Here is an 8,179-nt window from a genome sequence, read left to right on the forward strand (position 1 = left end):
AATTAAGTGCTCTAACCAAACGGTAAAGTGGTTGAAAGGATAAGAAAACAAAACCCCCACATATGAATAGGAATGGTATGGAAATAGATATTGCTTTGATGGACCTAGAAGGTATTTGCACAAACAAAGATAAACACTATATGATTTCACTTTTATGTGGAATCTAAGAAACAAAAAGAACAAATTGATCAAAAACAGACTCACAAATATAGTGGACAATTTGGTGACAGACAGAGGGGAGAGGAGTTTTCAGGACTGGGAGAATAGGGTGAAGGGTTAAAGAAGTACAAATTAGTAGCTGGTAGATGGTCATGGGGATGGGGAGCATGGCACAGGGAATGCAGTTAGCATTAACACATTGGCTAGGTGGAGGGTCAGGAGAGGGGGGGTGCAATCGGGAGGATTGTTTTATGAACTATAGTGATGTCTAACCAATGTACTCTTTATTTGAAACTAAATTTTAAAAAGTCGATCTACTATTGGACTCTAGATAATCTAGGTCCAGAATGGAAGTGAGCAAGAAAACCACTTAAACATTTAAAACACTTATAATGGGATAGGTTTTCTTACTCAATTCTGGAGAACAAATACTTTTTTATTCTTCTGACTGTCATATCGTGACTTTATAGAATATTTAAATGTAGCAGTCTTAAACAGCAGTCGGGACTACAGCAAGGGACTATTTCAGGATGAACAGTTGCATTGTTAGCTTGCAACAATTCTATAGCATATGACTTTCAAACCTAGAGATCTGCAAAATCAAAGGTTAAGAAAAAGCCCATTCAACATTTAAAAAGTAGGGCATAAAGTAATTACAACTATGGGGAAACATATATAATAAAAATAATTGTTACAAGAAAATGTGGAAGATTTTCTCAATTTTCCAGCCTGAATACCTTAGTATTTAATAATTCATTTTTGAGGGAGATCTTTGTAGTGTCATAATAATTCTGTATCTTGATTGTGAGAGTAGTTACATGAATCCACACATGACAAAGTAACACATAGAAACTATGGAACATTGGACACTCATGCCAATTTTCTGGTTTTAATATTGTACGATAGTTACTTCCACTGGGGAATTTAGGTGAAGAGCACATGGAATCTCTACTATTTTTGCAACTTCTTGTAATCTATAATTCAGAGTAAAAAGTTTTTTAAAATGATGTTTTAAAGCCTCAAACCAATACACACGCACATGTGTGTTTTGTATGTGTGATCAAACCTAGTTGTCTTTTTTTTTTAATGGATTTCTTCTGCATTATGGTCACATTAAACTCTACTTAAGAAAGATTGAAGCAATTGGGTCATGTATAATGTGATAGTAAAATTTCATTCTCTTTGGCTGAGTAATTTCACTAGGAGTCTTTCTTAAGAAAATACTCTACTCTTCCATCTTCCTAAAAAAAATTTCCACAAAGATGTTCAAAGAATTTTAGCATAATAAAACTCAATGCTGCTAGTGTTCTTTTCCATCTTCTACCTTCTTTCCCTCTACTACACTCATATGGCCAAGAGCTAACTTTAGTTGGCCCCCAATTACCTACCTACTGGCTTGCCCTTGCACTGGAGCATTAGGAATTTAATATCTAAAGGTACTGCCAGGTCTCACTTTATGTTCACAATTACAAATCCAAAAGTGACACTTAACATTACTCAAATATTCTATAGGTTCTATTTTCCTAAATGACTATGTCATACTTTTTCTCCTCTTTTTTCTTCAAAATAGCCTTATAGTCCCTTCCATCTTTACCACCACCACCACCACCACCACCACCACCAGCACATTATCATCCAATGACCTTGTCTCATACTTGGCTGGGAAGTAGAAGCAATTAGACAAGCAGTCTATCATCTTCTCACCAACGTACCCCGGTTCATACCACACTCTGCCTTACCTCTCTTTCAGTGATATGCCCTTGAACCTATTACTGTCTACACCTCACATTCTTCTCTCAACCCTCTCCATTGAAGCTTCTGTCCTTCAATGACATTGTTCTCATCAAGGACACAATGAAATCCACCTTCCTAAATCAATGGTTCTACTAAGTTCTCAGTGCCATTTTTAGTAGTTGCCCACTCTCTCTTTCCAAACATTTCCCTCAGTCACACTGCGATGGTTAATTAATTGTATGTGTCATCTTGATTGGACCATGGGGTGCCCAGGTGTTTGGTCAAACATTCTGGGGGTTTCTATGAGGGTGTTTTGGCTAAGGCTAACACTTAAACCAGTAGCCTGAGTAAACATATTTCTCTCCCTGATGTGGCTGGGCCTCCTCAGACACTTGAAGACCTAAATAGAATAAAAAGGCTGATTCTCCCTTGAGTAAGAGAATTCTTCCTGCCTGACTGCCTTTAAACTGGGACATCAGCTTTATTCCTGTGTTTAGACTTGAACTGAAACACCAGCTCTTCCTGGGTGATGAGGGTCTCCTGTTGGCCCTCAGGTGAAAACCACAACATCAGTTCTCCTGGTTCTCAGGCCTTTGGACTCAATCTGGAACTACACCATCAGCTCTCCTGGGCCTTTAATTTGCTGATTCAGCCAGAAGATCTTAGGGCTTGTCAGCCTCTGCAATCATGTGAGCCAATTCCTTAAAATAAATCTATCTGTGTGTGTGTGTGTGTGGTGTGTGCGTGTGTCCTATTTGTCCCATTTCTCTGGAGGATGCTGACTAATACCCACACCTTCTTGGTTTTTCTCTTACTCAAGTAGGTATTACTTGGCCACTCCTCTTCTTCTCCATCTCAAAATGTTAGTGTTCTGGGGCTGGTTCTAGGCCCCTTGCCTCTCTCTACCTGCATAATAACCTTCACCAGTGTTCTAATTCAGACTCTGTGGCTTTAAATAGTATCTATGTTCCAATGATTCTTAAATCTGTATCTCTCGCCCTGACTTCCCCACTCAACTATAAACTCTCATATGTGTACTTATTTGTCATCTTCACTTGGATGTTTCATAGGTATCTCTACTTTAGCATGGCCAAAGCTTAACTCTAAATTCCCTCCCAAATCCATTTCTTCTTCAGATTTACTCCTCTAGTAAACAGTGACACTATCCACTCAATTGCTCATGCCAAAAATCAGATGGTCTTCCATAATTTCTCTTACCCCTCTGCCCCACACATGCATCCATCAGTCCATCAGCAAGTTCTTTCAACTTAGTTGCTACAACGCAATACAATCACCTTAATTCAAACCACCACTTCCTCTAGCCAAGACTACTACAATCCTCTCTTAACTCTTCTAACTGCATCTAATCTTGTCCCCCTAAAATCTGCTTCACACAAATGAGACTTCTAGAAATAACAACAACAAAAAAAGATCACATCGTTCCCTTGCTGAAAAATCTCCAAGGGCTTCCTATCATCATTATAATAAAATCCAAACTACTTCCATGGCTTATAAGGCCCTACGTGACGATGAGATGCTTTAATCCCCTCTATGTGCTCTCATCTGTTCCCTCAGCCTGCAATGCTCTCCCTGACCCTACTCTTCAATAGTTTGAGTTCTTGTCACTAAGATCTCAGTTTAAATATTACCTTTGAGAAGCTTCCCTTATTTGAATTCCCCATCTAAGTAAGAACTTCTGTCCCTCACTTCATGGCACTTTGGCTACCCCGTATACTCTTTTACGAATGGTTGTGAGATAACGGGGGCTATACCCATCAGAATGAATAGTATTAAAGGGAGGAGGACTTTTTCCCCCACTCTCCTGAACTTTATTTAAAAAAAGCAATGACAATAAATCTCTAGAACATAGTCAATTTTCTGAGATTCTTCCCTCAAAATGTAACATTTGATTTCTAAACACAGGCCAGAGCGTACATGGTTCCCAATTGTACTAGGTAGATGAGAGGCTGAAATCCTAAAATGTTCATCTTCCAACTTTCTCCAGTCTGTGGTCTGTCTTTGGATGGGCAATAATGGCCTGAACAGCTTCATTATTTTTGCCCTGTAGCTCTCTGAGCTCTTCTATATGCAGCAGTAACAGAATTTGAGCAGCTTCCTTAAAAACTGCATTTGTTTTATAAGAAATACTCCTGTGTCAAAACCAGAAATATGGTTCTCGAAAGCAACAGGCAAGTCCTCTTTTGATTTGCTTTAGCCACTGCATCCAGTGTCAGTCACTCCTGGAAAATGCAAATTGCCTTAAGCATTACCAGGTATTCATCATGATGCTGAATCTAATGAAGATTAGCCAAAGCCATTACAACAGCCTTAAAGTCAGGATTATTTATGTCCAAATTGATCAATGGCTCTGTGTTTTTAGCTGCATTATCAGCATTTTCGTATCAGCAGTTACCAAGTCCTTGTATTTTCCAGCATTATCTCCACATTCAAGTCTAACAGCTAAACCAAAAACACAGTCACTTGCTTCTTGTCAGTTTTGAATCTTGAAAGGACAAGTAACATCTCTGAGATAGTTTTCAAAGAACTTGGGCCAGTCACTGCTGTGGATGATTCTTAAATTACCTCTTTAATCAATTTTGTAGTGCCTGATTTCTGATCTTCAAGCCAAACAATAAAGTTTCTAAATTCTATTCATCTTTGTAATTGGAGCTGGCAGGGTCAAGGTAGTGAGAACCTTCAGCTTGTGGAGGAATATAGTCTCTGCTTCTCATTCTGTACCTCCAGGCTTTTTCCTGGAGAGGAGAGGTTAGGAGAGGGAGGAGGACATTTTAAATGAGAAAAAAGATCCTTTTGTAATCCTGTTTTTTTTTTTTAATCATGTTGATTTCTTAACTTTTCACTTACTTACTCATCCATTCATTCAACATTCGACACACTTTAGTTGAGTACTGGATACACAGTATATCAGTGAACAAGACAGACATGAGGTTTATATTCTATCAGGAAAAAAACAAAACAAAAATCACACTTCAGAAAGCATTATAATAAAGAGTGATGTGATTGTCATTAGTTGGAAGGCTACCTTATAGGCAGCAGAACAATTAAACGAAGTCTCTGATCAGCAACTTTCTTGCAGTGTATTGGGATTAACGCACCTTTGCTGGGATTCACTTTCCTTATTGTAAGATGGGAATGATGATAGTGATAGAAGCTATCTCATTGGGCTCTTGTGAGATTGTATCAGTTTTGCACATAAAGTCAGAAAGTGCCTGATATATAGAAAAACACTTAATAAATATTAGTTTTTATTATTTTAAACCGGGGACTCAGATTAGATATTTGGGAGGAAGAAATGTTTAAACTGAGACCTAAAAGACCAGAAGGACCCAGATTTGTGAAGATGTGGCCAGGGAAAACATTCTGGGCAGAGGAAACAGTGCAGATTCAGGTGCGATCCAGCGCCCAGCAGTTCAGTGACTGAAACTAAGCGATCATGTGGGTTTGGGTTTTATTTCAGTGCTGTGGGAAAGCAATGGGGCATTTCAAGTGTGAGAGTTTACTCAGTCTCCTTACGGTCTTTACGAAGAATCACTCGGCCTGTCACACAGAGAATGGATTTTTAGGAGTGCAGGGGTGGAGGAAGGGAGACCAGTCAGAGGAGGGGCGTTTCGGAGGTCAAGGTAAGGGACACTACGTCAAAGATAGTAGGAGCGGAGACAGAAGCGTGGATCGACTGGGTCGCACTTGATTTTTAAGCTTTCTAGTCTGTTATTGTGCTTTTATTTTCCATTTTACAGATATTTAAAATCATTATATATATTCGGATACCCCAATTTTTCTATTCAATTCTTCAAAGCAGAGAGAGAATTGACTTTTATTCCATGGGTGTGTTTCAGGAATTGTTCCCTAATATTTCTCCTTGAATTTAAGCTTTTTTTATATTTCATTTCTTATCTATAGACTACTTATTTTTCAAATTTCTATCCAATTGTCAAAATATATTCATTAGTTTTCTTTATCTCTTTGATTTTGAAACATCTTATAACAAGCTTTCTGTTTATTTCTTAAACTTGGAGTTTCACATGTTTTGAATTCTTATTCATTAAAGTAGGATTCTACTATTCCACTACAATTCTGTAAGTGCTGCACAATAAACTGTAAAAGTTAATATTAACCTTTCTTTTTCAGGTATTCTTTTATATTCAAATCCATTTATTTTTCCATGCACATTTAAAAAATATTTTCTCTTTATATTTAACATGCTCTCTACATTTAATTGGAATTATATTAAAAAATTTTTTAACATACCCTTATGCAATTATAAGTTGAAAAGGAAAACAAACATATACAAATATTTAGTCCTAGGTTTCAGAATTTATTTCTTAGGCACCCAGTCATCTGATGTTTGTTTATTTTTGTCTCCCTCCCTCCATTCTTTAGCCTGTAAACTCACTCTATTCAAGAATATACTGTAGTTCTCCAACTGTTCAATTCTGTTGTCAAAAGACCCCCAGTAATAAAGTTAAAACAAGCACTCAGCTGGTACTTACTATGGATTAGAGACTGTTCCAAGTACTTTACATTTTTAACTCATATAATCCCTTCAGCTCTAGGGTAGGAACTATTATTATCTCCATTTTATAAATGGGTAAACTAAGGCACAGAAAGGTTAAATAACTTCCCAAGTTCTCACAGCTACTAAGGGTAGAGGCCAAGGCTGGCCCTAGGCAAACTGCTCTACAGGCCATTGTCCAAAGTATTACCCAATATGATTTACAACTAAACAAATATATAAAATATATATGTAAATAAACATATGTACTACATCTTTTATTGTTTTAAGTATTTTATATTTTTGTGGTGATTTAAATTGGATCTTATTGTTCAGCTCATTATAATTGGCTATACAATGATCCTATTGACTTTCATCTATTTTTCTTGCCATTAATCTATTTTTATACCTTCAGAATTTCTTTACCTGATTCTTTTGAATTTTCCAGGGATATCAATTGCATCACCTGCAAATAATGATGCTTTTTTTCTTTTTCTCGTATAATTATATTAACATAAAATTTCCAAAGCAATATTGAATAATTGTGTTAATAGGAGTTAATTTTTAGACCTGAAATTAAAGAAAATATGCCTACAGTTTCATTATCAGATCTAATTATATAAAAGTTTATTTTTATATATTTGGATATATTCATCTTATCTCTGATGGGAGCAAACATCAGATGGGCTGATCTAAGATCTTCCCAAAAAACTTAAATTATAATCCTTTGGCTAGAAGATTTAAAAATATAAACAAATTTAATTCAGCAAAATTGGATTTGAAAGTATAGGACACCTAAGTGTGATGTAGATATCATAGGGAAAGAAAGAGCCCTTTAGATGACAGTGATGCAGGACAAGTTGAATTTCTTCCAGTGGGCCTGCACCAAGAGAGAGGATTCTTTGAGCGTAAGAAAGAATTCAAACGCACGCCAAAGTTAGAGTCAAAAGGGAAGTTTATTAGAGAAGGGGTAATGCTCCCTAGACAGAACTTGGGCTCCTCTCAGAGACAGAGAGTGAGAGTGCCTGAGAAAGACTCAGAGACAGAGAGAATGGAGAGATGGGGACAGAGAAGGACAGAGAAAAAGACGCTGAGAGGGACCCTGATTGGGGAATTCATTTTATACATCATTGTTAGTTTCTGTGAATTACAGTTTAAAGACTGTGTTTACCCATTTTCCTTTGACAGTGTGGACATACAGAGTGAAATGTTAGGAATATGTCATGAGAAAAGGTAAATGTGGAGTGTGAGAGGCCTGCTGGCAATTCCCAGCCTGTGATCCATAGGTTCCCCATGGTTTCATCCATAGGTAATGAATAATTTCGTTTTGTGTAGGATGTCACTTAAAGACTCTGTTTTCCCTTCATAGTGTGAAGAAATGGTTTCTTAGCAATCCAGCAGTAATCTTCTTTTGGTCTGCAGATTTCCTCATGGTCTGGCTATAGGGCTGATCAACGTATTGCAGTCTCTGAATATAGCTTGATTTAACATTTTAGTTTTGTTGCCTCCTCCCCACATTAAACGTATTTATTAGTCAACTATTTAAGACACTAATTCTCAAACTTTTGTGCACATTGGAATCAACTGGTAATATTTACAAAAAATACTGAGGCCTGGGTCCCACTCCCAGATAATTGATATGACTGGTCCGAGGTGCAGCATGACCACTGGGAATTTTTTTAAAACACCCCAAGCGATTCTAATGTTTGACTAAGTTTTATAACCACTAGTTTAAGGAAGACCTTAAACCTATTCTCATGTGCAAATGCTGGT

General features: G+C 37.1%; 1 pseudogene; it reads right to left on the bottom strand.

Moving 5' to 3' along the window:
* Nucleotides 1-3,877: 3,877 nt before the first annotated feature.
* LOC107510976 lies at nt 3,878-4,625 on the bottom strand (annotated as a pseudogene).
* Between the last annotated feature and the right edge of the window lie 3,554 nt (nt 4,626-8,179).

Source organism: Rousettus aegyptiacus, unplaced genomic scaffold (assembly GCF_014176215.1).
Source record: "Rousettus aegyptiacus isolate mRouAeg1 unplaced genomic scaffold, mRouAeg1.p scaffold_m13_p_10, whole genome shotgun sequence".
In the NCBI taxonomy this organism is placed as follows: Eukaryota; Metazoa; Chordata; class Mammalia; order Chiroptera; family Pteropodidae; genus Rousettus; species Rousettus aegyptiacus.